The sequence below is a fragment of the Pimephales promelas genome, chromosome 3, assembly GCF_988280905.1.
Source record: "Pimephales promelas chromosome 3, fPimPro1.hap1.1, whole genome shotgun sequence".
Taxonomy (NCBI): domain Eukaryota; kingdom Metazoa; phylum Chordata; class Actinopteri; order Cypriniformes; family Leuciscidae; genus Pimephales; species Pimephales promelas.
Genome location: NC_142771.1, coordinates 42905985 through 42924355, shown reverse-complemented (window position 1 = coordinate 42924355; position 18371 = coordinate 42905985). Strand labels below are relative to the sequence as shown.

Genomic DNA, 18371 nt, shown 5'->3' with positions numbered 1-18371 from the left:
TGGATGTTTTAAGTTTTGGTCTGTTGCTCAATGAAGGGACAGAAACGTCCCAGACGTCATTAAAGTATCTTAATTTGTGCTTCGAAGAACATCGAACAACATGGCGGTGAATAAATGATGACAGAATTCTCATTTTTGGGTGCACCGTCACTTTAAATGATAGCTATTGCTTTACTAAAGAAAATGTTTTCTTTTCTTTTTTCCTTCACAATTTTGTACATAGCTTATCTGCAAAACAAAACAAAAATTGAGTGTATGAGTGGTGTGGTACATATTACAAAAGCTCATTAAAAAGCTCCAATTTTCATTTCTTTGAATTGGCATACAGTTAAATTCAGAATTCATCTTCAGACTCTTGTGATTGTGTCGGTCAAACTCCTGTTTATATAAATGAGACGTTGCAACATTATAATTCCAGCAGGAATCTTGTTTGCCGTCCCTCGCTCTCCCTTTGGAGACACTTTTAATAAGAAGCTTAAAGAAAACACACTTGCTTAAACTTGCTCATTCTTATCTTACTGTTATTTACTCTTATTTTGATTACCTTTTTATTAGTGCTGGGCAATGATTAGCTAATCGCGATTAATCGCATCCAAAATAAAAGTTTGTGTTTACATAATATATGTGTCTGTGTATGAAGAGTTCAGATGCAAAAGCCTCTAAATGCCATTTGAAATTTTCTTCGTTAATGATGATTTTTATCAAACTTGTATATTTAAGTTCAGTAATTTCACTTAAATAACAATTAATAGGTAATTATCATTGCCATTTAAGTGAAATTACTGAACTTAAATATACAAGTTTGATCAAAATCATCATTAACGAAGAAAATTTCAAATGGCATTTAGAGGCTTTTGCATCTGAACTCTTCGTATAAATATTTGTACATAAATACACACACATACACATAGAAATATTTGCATGTATACTGTATACATAATTTACATTATATATCAATATTTGATATATTTTATATGAATAGCACAATTTCTTCTTAAATATATACATGCATGTATGTGTATTTATATATACAAATTAATAATACACACATATATATTATGTAAATGTTTTTTGGATGCGATTAATCACTACTTTAAGTTTTTATATTCGGATGCAAAGCACTTTTTGCTCCAGAAAGGTGCTATAGAATTAAAAATGACTTACCTACTCATCGGCAAACGTAAGAATCACACACACACAACTGTTGAAACGGGTAAATAACCAGTCACCCTGGCCTCCAGTCTGTGTTTACAATGCAAAACACACTTTTGCTATTTTTAGAGAGTGACAATTATACTGATTTATCCAACACAACTGAGTGTGTAAACTCACATTTCTATAAAGTCTACACGGAAAACCCCTTTCACTTTTATTTTGTTAACCTGCTTATTGTTTTGAAAAGTATGATATTATGGAAGAAACTTCTGTTTTTGATAATAATGGACAGCTGAGAGCGAGTTACACTCAATTTTACTGTAACAATCACTGTGATATTTTAGTCAGTCCACAACCTGAAATCCTGAATATGATTCACCAAAAATTATGTTATGAAATCACTAATAAAGTACCATGCAATATGCTACAGGAGATATAACATGCTAGGACACGTAGGTATTAGGACACGTACCTCCTATTCTCTGAAGTATCATGCTTTATGAATATGGTAATTATGCCATATACCACGGTATTACCTCTTTGCACTCTCTGTAACTCATCTAACAGCTGTCAGTCAGTTTGCGAAGCGTATTAATCGCACGCGACGCGTCAACAGATGATGACACCCACAGGTCATCAGTGAAGAATCGCGGTTGCTATGATACTCGACTGTCTCGAGACAGAGATGCGGCTTAGCAACGACACACAGATGATGATGGTGATGATGGGCGTGATGGGCGCGATCTTACCATTACACTTCTTCATTATCCTGCCGAAACTACACGCAGAATCTCATCCAACGCGTCGTATATTCGGACGCGCTTCCACAATCGATCCCGCCCGCCGCTGCGATCATGTCTGAGTTTATAATGTTTATAATCCAGTGACAGCAGCACATCACAGGGAAGCAGAGCGAAAATAAATCTCACAGACCCCCAGACGAGAGCAATCGAACGATGACCCGCGGGAGATCAAGATACACGTCTACGTTCACACACTCTGTGATAGATTAAAATGTCTGCTGGAAGGGCGTATGTTTGTTTGGGTGAGACTGGACGAATGAAAGGGCAGATGCGCCTCCTGCTGGATGTGTTGTTATATTATATTATATTATATTATATTATATTATATTATATTATATTATATTATATTATATAATCTGTATACACTCTAATTCCTTATTTTGTTATTTTAATTCCTAATCTCCTTATTTGAACAGGGACATGTTAAACTTTCTCAAAAGCATAGGATGGTATGATTTAGCTTAATCACGAATTAAACCAATTCTCCCCCCATGATATACACATTTCATTGCATCTAAATAAGCTTCTTCAACACAGGAGCTGGATACTTATGACATGCAATCTTTGGAGAACTGATTTGATTTATTAAAACTCGCTGAACACATCACAACAGATAGGCTATAAGTTATCTATTACCTCACAGTTTAAAATGATAAGACTACGATAGATGAGATATATGTTGTTGATATATATTCATCAGTTTGCTCCTCGAGGTGAAGAAGAATAAAGCAGTGTGAAATAAAGTAGCTCCATCTAGTGATCGCTGATCATATAACACAATATGAGTAAAGGCTAAAAGGAATGAATGAACTAAAACTAAACTAACAATAAATGGAGTTTATATAATGTGTGAAAAATTGTTTATTTAACTAAACTTTTGTTTGTCAAATAGCAATGTGATATATTTGTCAATCATTTTGTGTTCGTTGTGGTTACATTTAGCTAAAAGCCAATAGCTAAACATTATAAATAGGCACAGATGTGCTTTCTTTACAATACTTTTTATATAATACGATACTTTAACTTTTTATAGTATTTCATATTTGAACTGGCTAGCCTGTCCCGTTCACATCCCGTGTTTACAGTGTAGTCTTTTTCATTGTGATGAAATCAACTCATGTGACTCGAACTGAGAACTAATAGAGCAGAAACCTGCCGTCGTGTGTGTGCGTGTGTGCGCGTGTGTGTAATAACTGATGTTGTCCTGCTTCCAGCAGCTCAGTGTCTCTCAGAAGACATTTATCCGTGATCGAGATCAAAGTCTCAGAGACTCCCGCTGAGAGCATGAACTGTGATCATAATAAACTCACACTAGCCACAAACTCGTCAGTGAACTAATAACTCGACAGTAGACACACACACCTCTATTACCTGCTCAAACACCTTGTGTGTGTGCTGTGTGGAGTCATAACAGCCCTGTTTTCATGACGTCATGAGGAATCTGACCAAGAAATGTTCATTGTTCATTGTTATGTGACACAATAACAATGTAAATAAAGAACATTATGTTTTTAGCACCATTAAGATTCTTTATTGTTTTTGTATGGCAGCATTTTCATGACACTGTTTTGACTTTCTTTACAATACGGTTCAATTAGTTAACAAGTTAACTTGAAGTAATAATGAACAAGCATTAATTAACCTTAGACTAGTCTTAGACTAGACTAGTTAACATTAGTTAATGCATTGTGAACTACCATGAACAAACAATGAACAGCTGGGTTTTTATCAACTAACAAAGATTAGTGAAAAATGTATTGCTCATTGTTAGTTACAGTAAGAATGCTTCGGAATAAGATTGGTCTTGTTTTAAAGAAGACATTTGGCAGATTTTTGTAGAATTCAAATAAATTAAGATCACTGTGAAACAGAAAAAAGTTATCTTTAATTGGCAGACTTTGATATGAATTCAACACACATAAGAAGAACGTGGATGTGCTATCTTTTGAACTCTTGGCATGAAAACAAACTAAGGTTTCTACCATTGTTTCATGATTCTTCATGTTCATCGCTATTTCAAAATGAACACACCGTATGAACATATTCTTGTTGCAAATTGATAGATTTATAGCTCCTCTGTATATAAAAAGTAAAAATAAATCATAATTGTGAAAATGGATTAAGGCAAGAAAGTCAGAGAGAAAATGAGTTAGATGATGTTGGCTTGCCTATATAAACATCATGTTGCTGCCTTTTTCATTCAGTTCATTTAGAGACTTATCTTTAATAGTTTTGTTACTGATTGAAGTAATTCTATAAGTTGACTGCATGAGTTCCATCATGTTATTATTTTGAGACTTCTGCACACAATATAGATTTGAATTACTGTATCTATTAAACACACAGATATCAATAATCAACGTATGAATGTTAACAATGGTGATGATAAAAGTGCAGAGCATGATTGGATCATCAATATCTCCCAGCATGCATAAGATATGCTGATTTGACTCAGTATTTTCTTTTTTTTATCATTATCTGCTTTTATTTTTCGCTATTGTTTTTGTTGTAACTTTTCAGTAGTTTGTTTTATGTTCAGAGTTTTATCTGATTATTTTGTTGTCTGTCACCATTGTTGAGATTCATATGCTGATTCCTGATGTATGTGTTGGTGTAAGCAAGGTATGCTGCTTAAGTTTAAAATGTGTTTTGTATATCATGTGGTTTTTAAAGTTCTTCAGATTGTTGCTGTTAACTTGCATACATAGTGTCACGGAAATATTATGCTCAATGATGTGAAATATATTGGTATTTCACATCCCTCATACAATGAAAGATAATTCTCTGTATGAGATCAGTGAGTTAGGATGATTTTGTCATCATCAATAAATAGCTAATGTATTAATGTATGTATTAATACCGGACCGGTGATATTCGTCATTTATTTAATAAATATGAAGACTATTAACCTCTTTTTTCTCCCTCTCTCTCGGTTTTCAGAGATTTTTGCGGAATCAACTCCGGGCTCAACGAACCTGTTTGCACCCTCTTTAGAAAACTGCTGGACTTTGAGTTGATGGTCTAGTACCATGAACAGCCTACCCAGTTCAATTACAGCATTTTATTGGAATATTCACAAATAACAGGATATATACAATATACCGAATTACAATATCAAAATGTAATTCTGCCCTGTGAAATTATAGAAAATTTCTGGCAACTTAGTTGCAGTAAATATACAGTAAATTTTCAGCATTTTACTGTAATAATGCTACTATAATCACAGTAGCACTGCTGTATATTGTAACAGCAAACAATAAAAATCCTGTATAGTTGCTGTAATTCTACTGCATTTAGTTGCCAGGAATTTCCTGTAAAATTACAATAAATTGTTAACAATGCACTTACCGTAGTAATAAAAGTAAAGGATGCATTATCACATGCAACTAACCCTCAACCAAACCCTAACCCTACCCTAAACATATAGTAAGTACATGTAGTTGACTAATATTACTCAGCACACTCTAACAATGACACCTTAAAATAAATGGTTACACTTTATTTAAGGTGTCACCGTTTAACAATTGTCATTAACATCAACAGGGGTTTGGGTTTGAGGGTTAGTTGCATGTAATTATGCATAATTTACTGTTATTACTGCGGTAAGTGCATGCAACACATGTAACAAGGACACTGTAAAATAAAGTGTAAAGTGTATATAACCAACATTTCTTATAACTTAGGCAAATTTTGATTAGGCGTTTTCTGAAACTAACCCATAAAGCTCTGCCAACTTGGTGACGTTTACTTTATGTCTGTCCATCAGCTGACCGCTAACACACACACACACACACACACACACAGGGCCGCTCAAGGTTTTCAACAAGGCCTCGCTTTGTTGTTTGTAACCTTTTGATGTTAACTAAGAGCACGGGTGGCCGGCGTGCACAGAGAGAGTCCGCGCGAGAGAAAGCTTGCTTTCATAATGAATGTCAGCTCAGATAACAAAGCCCCATTTGCATATCATAATCCAAATCTTTCCTGCTCAGATCAGGTGCGCTGTGAAGGAATATTTTTCTTGGTTGCCTTTGAAAGTCTTTGATGTGCACAGCGAGAATGAATATGAAAAGGAGCTGCTATTCGATGAGGTCATGTTCTCTCTAACTCTCGTTCTCTACTCCTTTCTGCCTCCTGTTTTCCAGAAGGAAACCAACATGTGTATAATGCTATTTGTTAAAACCTTCATGTTGTTTGTTCTGGGATATTCATGTTTTCTTCGTGCATAGTAATCAATAACATTAGTTAATTGCACTGTGAACCAACATGAACAAACAATGAACAGCTGGATTTCTATTAACTAACATTAACAAAGATTAGTAAATACAGTAACAATGTATTGCTCATGATTAGTTCACGTAAGCTAATACATTAATGTTAACTAATGAACCTTATTGTAAAGTGTTACCATATTCATTTTATAATAATTCAAAAGCAAAACACGCAAAAGAACTGTAACACGGAATGGAAATGGCGAATAAGCGAGCGAGTGGTCCTCTGCCGCCATCTACCGTAACAGTGCTGATTTCATGTCATCTACATGTGTTTTCCATGCACTAAACCTATACACTCTAAAAAAACGTTGGGTTATTTTTGTGTACCCAATAGCTGGGTTAAAAATATTGGGTCATTCTGCTGAGTTATTCGGAACATTTATTGGTTTGTTTATAACAACGCTGCCCATTGGATAAAATTACAATTTCACCGGTTGGCCATCGCAACTGTGACAGAAGATACACGGGTGAGTTAATATTACACTATACAGACTCTACATATTGAATAAATGTTATGTTTTTTTTGTTATAAAGTGACGTTAAGCTCTTTCAGTACTATTGCCGCTTTTTTCTAAATGTTCAGCCTATTATTTCCATGTTTATATCTCCCCTGTATACTGCTTTTTGTCCGCTATCTGCAACCAATGACCTATGTCTTAATACTCGGCTGCCTTCCCCATCCATAGTCCAGTATGACTTTATAACATTCAACACTGTCACACAATTGTCCAACTAATGAACCAAACACAAATCACTGTAATTCATTAGGGCTATTTGGTGATTCATTTTTATCACTCTAGCATTTAGAATACATTTCTTTAAATAAAACTGACTCTCAAAATAATTAAGACCTTCAAAACACTTTCATTTGGACAATTTTGAAGATTAATTTCACTTGGCTTAAATTAAAGGGTTCATTAATCATGGTCTGAATACACACTCAGAAAAAAGGTACAAAAGCTGTCACTGGGGCTTTTTCAAAAGGTAAACTTTTGTCCATTTTAGGTACTAATATTTACATTTTAGGTGCTAATTTGTACATTGTAGGTGCTATTATGTACATTTTAGGTGCTAATTTGGAAATTTTATGTGCTGAGTTGTACATTTGGTAACACTTTAGAATACGGTTCCTTCGTTAATGAATAACTACGCAAGAACTAATGAGTAACACAATATTAACAATCTAGTAACTATTATTAACTAACAAGAAACTCTGATTAACGAACTAGTAAGTAATAGTACACAGACGGAAGTGGTAGTTCACTATTAAGTAATCAATAACTACTATTTTTTAATACTTCCCAGAGAACTACTGAAAAGGTTTATTAACAATCTAGTAACTACTATTAACTAAAAGAAACTCTTATTAACGAATTAGTAAGTAATAGCTCACAGATGAAAGTGTTACTAGATACTTCTGTGGGAATTACTAATTATTTGGATTCGTATTATAAAGTGAAGATCATTGGAACTAACTAGTAATTACTCAAGTGTTACTAAAGGCATTTTCTAAAAGTTACTAGTTCACCAAAAAATCTCAAACATTTGCACAAATCATGACTAGATCATGTAGTAACACTAGTGTCATTATTAGTTAGTTCCAATGATCTTCACTTTATAATACGGATCCAAATAATTAGTAATTCCCACAGAAGTATCTAGTAACACTTTCATCTGTGAGCTATTACTTACTATTTCGTTAATAAGAGTTTCTTTTAGTTAATAGTAGTTACTAGATTATTAATAAACTTTTTCAGTAGTTCTCTGGGAAGTATTAAAAAATAGTAGTTATTGATTACTTAATAGTGAACTACCACTTTCGTCTGTGCGCTATTACTTACTAGTTCGTTAATCAGAGTTTCTTGTTAGTTAATAATAGTTACTAGATTGTTAATATTGTGTTACTCATTAGTTCTTGTGTAGTTATTCATTAACGAAGGAACCGTATTCTAAAGTGTTACCGTACATTTTAGGAGCTACTATGTACATTTTAGGTGCTAATATGTACATTTTAGGTGTTAATATATACATTTTTGGTGCTAATATGTACGACATTTTAGGTGTTAATATATACATTTTAGGTGCTAATTTGGAAAATGTATGTGCTAATTTGTACATTTTAGGTGCTAATATGTACATTTTAGGTGCTAATATATACATTTTTGGTGCTAATATGTACATTTTAGGTGCTAATATGTACATTTTAGGTGTTAATATATACATTTTAGGTGCTAATTTGGAAAATGTATGTGCTAATTTGTACATTTTAGGTGCTAATATGTACATTTCAGGTGCTAATATGTACATTTTAGGTGTTTATATGTTCATCATTGGTGCTATGTACATTTTAATTGTTAATATGTACATTTTTGGTGCTAATATGTACATTTTAGGTGCTAATATGTACATTTCAGGTGCTAATATGTACATTTTAGGTGTTAATATGTACATGTTAGGTGCTAATTTGGAAATTGTATATGCTAATTTGTACATTTTAGGTGCTAATGTGTACATTTTAGGTGCTAATATACATTTAAGGTGTTAATTTGTACATTTTAGGTGCTAATGTGTACATTTTAGGTGCTAATATGTACATTTTAGGTGTTAATATGTACATTTTAGGTGTTAATATGTACATTGTAGCTGGTAATATGTACATTTTAGGTGGTAATATGTACATTTTTGGTGCTAATATGTACATTGTAGCTGGTAATATGTACATGTTAGGTGGTAATATGTACATTTTTGGTGCTAATATGTACATTGTAGCTGGTAATATGTACATTTTAGGTGGTAATATGTACATTTCAGGTGCTAATATGTACCACTAAGGTACCAACATGCAGCCTTTAGGTGCAAAAGTGTACCTTTTGAAAAGGTACAGCCCCAGTGACAGCTTTTGGACCTTTTTTTCTGAGAGTGTATATACAGTTCGATATAAAAAACAAAACAATAAACATGCGTCAATGGCTGACATTTTAAATATTGGTGAATATATTTCATATTATCAATGGTCTCTAAATATTAATGATCTATAGTGATCTGTAACTCGTATAACTGTTACTGTTTCTGTCTATTTGTATGATAAAAGGTTAAAGACGCAATTTGCTTGATTATTAAACACACACTTACAGTAGTTATATTAAACTTTCAGGTTCAGTTCATTTTAATTGCACTTGCTGAAATTCAGATTTGAATCATAATTCTGCATTTTGTTTGCGAGTTCAAGAAGTGCCGTGCAATTGTTTGATGTGTGTGCGTGGTGGTGTGTGTGGAGTTTGCATCTTCCTCCTCTTTGTTTCAGCTGTGGGTTTAAGTGACAGGCCCAGTGGAAGCCTCGCAGTGTGTGTGTGTGTGATTCAGGGGTCAGGCAGAGTGTGTGTTCAGAGTGTGGGGTCTTCAGCCGAGGACCACCCTCTGCATGCGAACACACAGTGTGGATGCGGATCAACTCCTCCAGCTTGTGTGTCTGATGCGCTGATGCCTCGTCAGGCACTCGCTGTTTAGAGGACAGAGAGAGAGAGAGAGAGAGAGAGAGAGAGAGAGAGACCTTCCCATGGCTTTTTATTTATTTTTTATTTCCTTATGACGGACCCGCAGCAGAAAAGCAGAGAAACGAAGAGAGGATATACTTTCTGAAGCCATCCAGCTTCTGTATTACACTTAATTTTTATCTAATTCATTTTTTTTATTTATTATATTTTATAGTATATTATATTATCTAAAATTATTTATTATTTATTTAAATCATTTTTCTTTAACTTTTTTTTTTAGTTAGGTCTCTCAACTTCCCAGCTCACACCAGACATGGAGAAGATTATTTTTTCTAACTAATCTTTCTTTATTTCTTTCTTTTTTTCTTTTGTTCTTTCTTTCTTTCTTTCTTTCTTTGTCTGTCTATCTGTCTAATGCCTCCGGCACAAAACAGTCCAGCAAACAAATCAAGAAAGGAATCGCAGTAAATAGGAAGGGAAGCACAAAGAAAAATAAGGATAAAGGAGCAGGATGAAAGAAGCACATGGCCAACACTAAAAAGAGAACAATAGAGATTGGACGACAAACGATTATGTGTGTTTCATGTTTATTCTCACACCTTCAGTTCCAAGAATGCGCACTAATCTGTTTTTATAACAGTAGAAGCTCTTTTCATGTAGTCGCACTCACTGTATTATATTGTGTCATGTTTATAATGACCATAGTATTTAAATAGTATAGGCTCATGTTGAACTTTATTTTTGAACAAACAGATGCTGAAATTAGCAGGTCATAAACCATTGAATGAAAATGTCTCTGAAACATCTGTGTATTTGACAAATATTGCATTTATTTCACAACAGCTGTGATAAAGCATGCAAACACAGCAAATACTCTGCTCTGATTGGTCAGATGGCCCAGTCTGTTGTTATTGGTCTACTTTGCTCTGATTGGTCAGATGACCCAGTCTGTTGTTATTGGTCCCCGCTGCTCTGATTGGTCAGATGACCCAGTCTGTTATGATTGGTCTACTCTGCTCTGATTGGTCAGATGGCCCAGTCTGTTGTGATTGGTCTACTCTGCTCTGATTGGTCAGATTGCCCAGTCTGGTGTGATTGGTCTACTCTGCTCTGATTGGTCAGATGGCCCAGTCTGTTGTGATTGGTCTACTCTGCTCTGATTGGTCAGATGGCCCAGTCTGGTGTGATTGGTCTACTCTGCTCTGATTGGTCAAATGTCCCAGTCTGTTGTTATTGGTCTCCGCTGCTCTGATTGGTCAGATGGCCCAGTCTGTTGTTATTGGTCTCCGCTGCTCTGATTGGTCAGATGGCCCAGTCTGTTGTGATTGGTCTACTCTGCTCTGATTGGTCAGATAACCCAGTCTGTTGTGATTGGTCTACTCTGCTCTGATTGGTCAGATGTCCCAGTCTGTTGTGATTGGTCTACTCTGCTCTGATTGGTCAGATGTCCCAGTCTGGTGTGATTGGTCTACTCTGCTCTGATTGGTTAGATATCCCAGTCTGTTGTGATTGGTCTACTTTGCTCTGATTGGTCAGATGGCCCAGTCTGTTGTGATTGGTCTACTCTGCTCTGATTGGTCAAATGGCCCAGTCTGTTGTTATTGGTCTCCGCTGCTCTGATTGGTCAGATGGCCCAGTCTGTTGTGATTGGTCTACTCTGCTCTGATTGGTCAGATGGCCCAGTCTGTCGTGATTGGTCTACTCTGCTCTGATTGGTCAGATGGCCCAGTCTGTTGTGATTGGTCTACTCTGCTCTGATTGGTCAGATGTCCCAGTCTGTTGTGATTGGTCTACTCTGCTCTGATTGGTCAGATGTCCCAGTCTGGTGTGATTGGTCTACTCTGCTCTGATTGGTTAGATATCCCAGTCTGTTGTGATTGGTCTACTTTGCTCTGATTGGTCAGATGGCCCAGTCTGTTGTGATTGGTCTACTCTGCTCTGATTGGTCATATGGTCCAGTCTGTTATGATTGGTCTACCTTGCTCTGATTAGTCAGATGACCCAGTCTGTTGTGATTGGTCTACTCTGCTCTGATTGATCAAATGACCCAGTCTGGACTGTCGTGATACTGCTTACAGTGTGTCGGAAATAAAACATACATTACCATATCTGAATTTGAGCTCGGGATCATCCTCCGCACTCGTATATACAGTGAAACGAACCGTAACAATGGTGTTGGTTTTATCGTACCGGTGTTGCTTTTGTGGCATAGAAAACAGCGTCTTCTCACCATTTCAACAACACAAATCAAAGGCCTCTTCCAAACCTCAGCTACAACTAGGGTTTGAGGACAGGTCAAACTAGATGTTGTTTGTGGGCAGTCAATGAAGACTATAGGTGGGCATATGCAAAGTAAGAACGATTCATTCTAGGCAAGAATGAGCCGCAGTGTGGGCTAGACCTTATGCTTATATTCAAAAGTCTGGCTGCATAAGATCCCCAAGATTGAAGCTCAAACAACATGACAGCCCCTGTAGTCTTGTGTACATCCAGACACTACTTCTATTCTCCCATGTTGATTACCACACGCAGGAGTCAGTCAGTGTTCAGTAGACCAGACTCAAAGTCACTGATGCAGCCAGAAGCCACTTGTGGAGTGGAGTATGTGAGAGCTGTTTTCAATAGCTGCTCTCCCACTGAAGTGGGATTAGATTGCACATTGCAAGTTCCCATGGAACAAATGGAGAGTGAAGGGGTTTCTGGGTTACAGCGCTCCCTCCCACACCCCCAGAGGTCTTTAGAGAAGGAGTGGTGTGAGTTTGGCTGGCTCGGCCTCGGGAGAAAGCTGCACGCTCAGCATGGCTCCTCGACATTAAACGAGCGGCCCAGCACACTACAGCTATTCACTAACAAACCTTTTCTATTCACCTCCCCTATTTTAGTTCAACTTTGCATTTGCACATTTTACAGTTAGAAGAGGTGGAATCAGGGTTTGAAATTAACACCAGGGTAAAAATCAACTGTGGCGGGAAACGCTGTCAAATCACAAGCCAATTTGGCGTGTTACGTATTATGTTTACTCACTTTGCTGGAAGAGTGTGTAACCAAATTTGCGCATATTTAGAGTAAAAAAACTTGGGAGTCATCATGGTATATTAAATATACAGAATCTGTCCACATCTGGCTTACTTGAACACACACGTCACAACGCAACAAATAACGGCACGCTTGTTCATTTGCATTGAAGCAATACCGCAGATTAAAAAGCATTTGGTGAACAGAAAAGACATTGTTATTTTCCAACATCCTACATTGTTTTTTAATGTTTTGATCAGTGGAGATTTCTTTAAGACTGCAAGGGAAGCTCAGCTTCCCCTATAATGTCCAAAAAAATAATGGTCAAATGTGTACTATTGTGTTAACATTTTATTGAGTAAAAATGCGTTAGAACACGGTAATCTCGAAGACGAGTTCGTTCAGAATACAAATAGCAGGTCGGCTGACTTGATCTCCTTCTCATGCATACCTGTAGCGCGTCACAGTGCATGCATTTTCCTATGGCATTTCCCCGTTGAAGCTCGGCGTCCATTGACTTCAATGGGGCTGCTTTGAACAGTTTTTTTTTGTGCTGTTAAACTAGACGGTCATTGGATAAATGCTGCGATTATGTCCCGCCCACGGACGCCGGGCGTCTCTGGGGTGAATAGGGAAATGGGCTGGCCTGGCGTCCGGGCGTCCGCGTGATGATTAGAGGATTGCATCTCCTTTTGATTGACAGCGATTTCACCCAATAAAAAAATCGCTGACGCAGAAGCTAGTTTAAAGACTTCAAGCGTTATTTTTTTGGACATTATAGCGGATTTTGTGTGTATTTTACTCGAAAACTGCTGTCACATATTTCTTAGTATTTGCAAGTTTCATCAGATATTTCACAGTTCAACCTAATTCCCACATTTCTTCCGTCGATGCCAGGTGTCTTGTTACATTTGCGGGCGTGGTGTTTGAATCACGGCACATCTAGTTTGGTTTCACTTTTGTGTTGGGATTCGGACGTGCATTTTCCGCGTGTTTGTTTTCGGTTGTGAGTGCACAGGATGACCTTATGATCGTACTCATGCGTAACGTTAGCGTTCTGTATTGTCATGTTCGCTCTGTTCAGTGTTGTGTAATGTGTAGCACATGTTTTGTGTTTACATCGGCCGCGTGCTTTCATGTCATGTTTTGTCTTTTGCTGTATAGCACACAGCTTGTGTTTTACACTAGCTGTGTGCTGTTGTCATGTTCTGTGTGAACACGTGTCTTATGAGTGTTCTCATCGTTCTTCAGGTCTCATTTTGTGTGAGCACAATTGCTTTTTAATTTGTTTTATTGGTCATGTGTTTTTGTCATGTTTGGTATGAGCACATGGCTTGTGCTTGTCATGTGTTTGTTGTGCCATATGTGCTTTCCTGTCATTGTGTCGACTCCCATCTTGTTTCCTGATTATTAGTTATTTTGCCCCACCTGTACTCCCTCGTTACCTGACTTTTTTGGCTCCCAATTTATTCCCCTTGTTTGTTTTTTATCAATAAAATAAAGCCCATCAACTCTGCATCGAGTCCTCGCTCTTTTCACCATCACCACACCTGACAGTCGAGTTTAAAAAAAAGAAGAAGAAAAAAGAGCTTCCCCTCTTTGAAAGACCAGCAGCCGCCACTGGTTTTGATATTTGCACCTAAAACACATGTATGGTGATGAGCATGAAAGAGGAAAGGAGGAGATGCTGGATGTCAGGATGATTTTGTTTAAATAAGAAATGAACGTATGAAACATATACTGTAAAAAAATGTTGTAACGTTGTTGTACAGCATCTTACTGGCAATTTTGGTTGGTGTCAAATTGGCCGTTGACTGAAAAAGTTAATTTCAAACCCTGTGTGTTATAATATACACTTTGATTGGACTAAACCTGTGACGAAATCATCTGACAGTATGTGATTTGGAAAGTTATACGTTCTAACAGCTGAAAACCCATGCCATGAGGTCAAGACCTCTGCCTGTAGAGCAGACACAGAATTGATCTATCACAAGCCCCGCCCCTTTAACGCAGATCAGCCAATGGCAGTCGAGTATTAGTTGCACTGGAAACTCGAACATCTTTAGGTTTCAGCGCCACAGAGAAACATTGGAAGATCCGATGCTCTAATGGTGTTTATGCTACAAAAAAATGGAGAGTGTTAAAATTAATTCGATGTTATTAATTGTGTGATGATTGACCATTATTGAAGACACCTGATGTTAACCAGCAGAATCACTATTGGAGAAAATCTAATTTTAAGTCGGCATTATGGTGATCAGTGTTTGGGCCCTTGACCCTTAAATGATTAACTTTAGATTTATTTTGGATGTTATAATTGAGTTGTAACTGCCACATGAACAAAGAGAATGGTGTTCAGGTGGTGATGGTTAAGTTTAGCCATAATCATCATTTGACTTGAATCACTAAACATCATTTACGTTTAGCAGATGCTTTTAACCAAAGTGACTTACAACAAAGGACTAAAATTTAGATAATTAGGTTTACCTTGTTGATTACAGCAGCCTGATGATTCTACAGCATACAAGTTGTAGCATTTTCTAAAGAATCCTAAATATTATTAATATTTCTGTTCAAAAGATTTAGATTTTTTTATTAACACAGACATCAAGATTTAGCCTGTGAATCTCAACAATGGTGACGATAACAAACCATGTTGCAAACCTACATAGCTACTGTTCTGACATCATGTACAGACATGTCTACAATTCAGTACCTATCCATGTTAAACTGGTTAAATGTAAATTAATTGAAGCTACATGAACAGTGTTGATCCTGGATGTTGTTCATCTGCAATCATGACGACCGTAACATGAGGCTTCTGCCACTTGCATTGTGATCTGCAAATCCATCTTGTTACCCAACATATATATTTTAAAATCTTTTATATATCCCTTCATGGCATATTTAAGTCATACCTGAATGCAACTCGACTTGAGGTGGTCCTTCTGTGTCCAAAATTGATCAAAAATATCTTGGGACAAGGTTTTCACACTGACAGCTGTCATGTAAGACAGATAGCAACTAAGGGGGGCGGGGCTTAGAGATAGGTCAATTGTGTCAAGGCACAGATCTGAGGAAGGCTACACAAATATTGATGCTGCATTGAAGGTTCACAAGAGCACAGTGGCATCCATAAATGCTACTTCTACTTTAAGCTGTGTTCCCATGACTTCACTGGATGGTGTCCATCCTTATTTGCATACTATCCATACTCAGCAAGCTTGGCTCCCCATGAGATTTGAAATCATGTCAATATTCTGAGACAGGTAATAGAAGAAGTCTGACTCTTAGAATTGGGGAAGCCGGGTCTTGAAGTGACCAATAACACGTGAAGATGGGAAAAACTTAGAGAAGGACAACCATCATTGCAACAGTCCACTGATCTGGGCTTTATGGCAGAGCATTTTCAAAGCACCTAAAAAACTCTCAGAAAAACAAAATGTTTCCCAACCTTGTTCCTTTGTTCCCTATACTATTTCAAACTGGTTGAGCTGAGACTTCTTAGGTTTTGAGGAAAGCTGCAAAAACACAGAGATAATAATAATAATGAATTTTAAAAGTGAGCCTAATATATGCCATATAATGCCCACATTGGCAGTCCAGTCGGTTTTGGATCAGAGCATAATGTTATGAATGCTCTGGGAATATAGAATAAAAGTTATTTGGATCTTGAATCAGAGAAAGTGTTTTAGTCTTCCACTCTTTCTGCCCCTTTATATGCTCGGATCAAACTGTTCTCCGCTGCAGTCAAGAAAAAATATTATGATAAAACAAACATAGTCACATTGAGAAACAATCATAGGATGAAAAGAATGGGATTAAGGAAGAGACGGAGATAATGTTTGAATATATCTTAAATCATTGTAAGGTAATCGGTTTCAAAGCTATCTCTGCCTTTGAAGACTTAATGAAGATCTGACAGCCAGATGAGAGATGTGTTTGCATCTGACGACTTACCACTTTGAATCATTATTCACACCGAGACCAAGAGAAAGTGAGTGGGAGAAGAAAAGAAAAGACAAGAAAGATGGTGTATGTGGAGGTTTTAGATGGAAAGAAAGTGAAGCAAATGGGAAGTGTACACAACCCAGGGGGTCAACAAGTTACCAGGGGGTCTTTGAAACAACTCTTGATTGACAGCTCTAGATCAGGTGATCAATTCCAGCGTCCAATCAACAAGTGTGATTGATTCATTAAAACTTGGGTCGTGGAGGACCGGCACCCCTGAGGATCTCAAAGGAGCCCACGGGGGGCAAGAGCTGAAAGACTTTTTTTGACCGGCATCTCATTACTCTGCCTGAGGAGCGTTGGGATTTCAGTCTGAAACTCTTCTCTCCCGCAGGGCCCACACAACGGTCTGCTTTCCTTTAGACCGGCACATGAAAGCATGAGGATGAAAAGAGAACTAGTTAGAGCCAAATTATAATGTTCATCTGTGCATCTGATGTGGAACCTTGAAGGGAAGTTGAGTAAGTCTTGAGAACATGTTCTGCTTCCTATTTTAAACCTTGGAAGTTACACTGAAATCCTCTCTACTTTAAGCTGTGTTCCCATGACTTCACTGGATGGTGTCCATCCTTATGTGCATACTATCCATACTCTTGGCAAGCTTGGCTCCCCACGAGATTTGAAATCATGTCAATATTCTGAGACAGGTTGCGATTCACAATATGTCCTGGGGCGGCAGTGATGAAAAGAGTACTTTATTAAACGTTCTCAAACTCTGCGTAGAAGAATAATATTACCGCCATGGATTATAAAACTAAAAAAGGTAATTTTTATCTCACAATTCTGACTTTTATAACTCCCAATTCCAACTCCAAAAAAATTAGCTCAATGTTAAAATTGACCGGAGGTCTCCCAATACGTTTCTCCCTTGCATTCTGCTGTTAGTTCTGACAAGGAGTGTGTGGGTTTTAAGCATTATAGGGTGGTTGTGTAACACACATTGTCGACACTCATTTATGTTTAAACACCATGTAAAAGTGAATTTTACATAATATGTCCCCGTTAAAGCTTTAACTGTTCCCTTATCAGACCTGCTCATCTTAAACCACCCGCCTTTTCCCGATAGTCGTACCCAGGTTATGGAATAATGTCCTGCCTGCTTTTAGATGAACACATTTTTATACCCTGGCTTTTGAGTCAGACCCAGGAGAGCACTGAATTATGCTTTTTATTCTAGTTTAGATTCTATTATATGTCATGCATTGGCTGTTAAAATAGTTTTTTGTACATCACTTTGGGACACAGCCTACTAGCAGTATCAGAAATGTCTCATAAAAAAAATAAAAAAGGATCTCTCTCTTTATATCTCTGTTGCAGTCCTCTTTTAAACCAAAAATGCACGTGGATTGTAAAGTGAGGTATATTCCCCTGAAGTGTGACGGTTTGAGAGTAAGAGGATGACTGACATGTTGATTCTCCTGCTGTCTTCAGGGGAGTCGAGAGAGCTGACTGACAAGAGGAGTTCTTCACGTACAGGAATAATAAACAGATGTGTTCAGCACACGCTCACATTCACACAAACACACACACACACACACACACACACACACACACACACACTCCAGCACACCTGCACAGGATTAGCTGTCCTTCACAGAGTCCTGGCCTTCCCTCTAAATCTT

General features: G+C 37.2%; 1 protein-coding gene across 4 annotated transcripts in view; it reads right to left on the bottom strand.

The window, feature by feature from the left end:
- tex2 (testis expressed 2) overlaps nt 1–2104 on the bottom strand; it is a 75103-nt gene extending 72999 nt beyond the window's left edge. Inside the window, exon 1 of one of the 4 annotated variants that reach the window (XM_039654876.2) lies at nt 1905–2104. The gene's annotated coding sequence lies outside the window, so the exon portion shown is untranslated. Of the gene's footprint in view, nt 1–1627; nt 1647–1691; nt 1803–1904 lie in introns of those variants that run through there. The other 3 variants (XM_039654874.2, XM_089128939.1, XM_089128938.1) reach the window with 3 other exon arrangements.
- Between the last annotated feature and the right edge of the window lie 16267 nt (nt 2105–18371).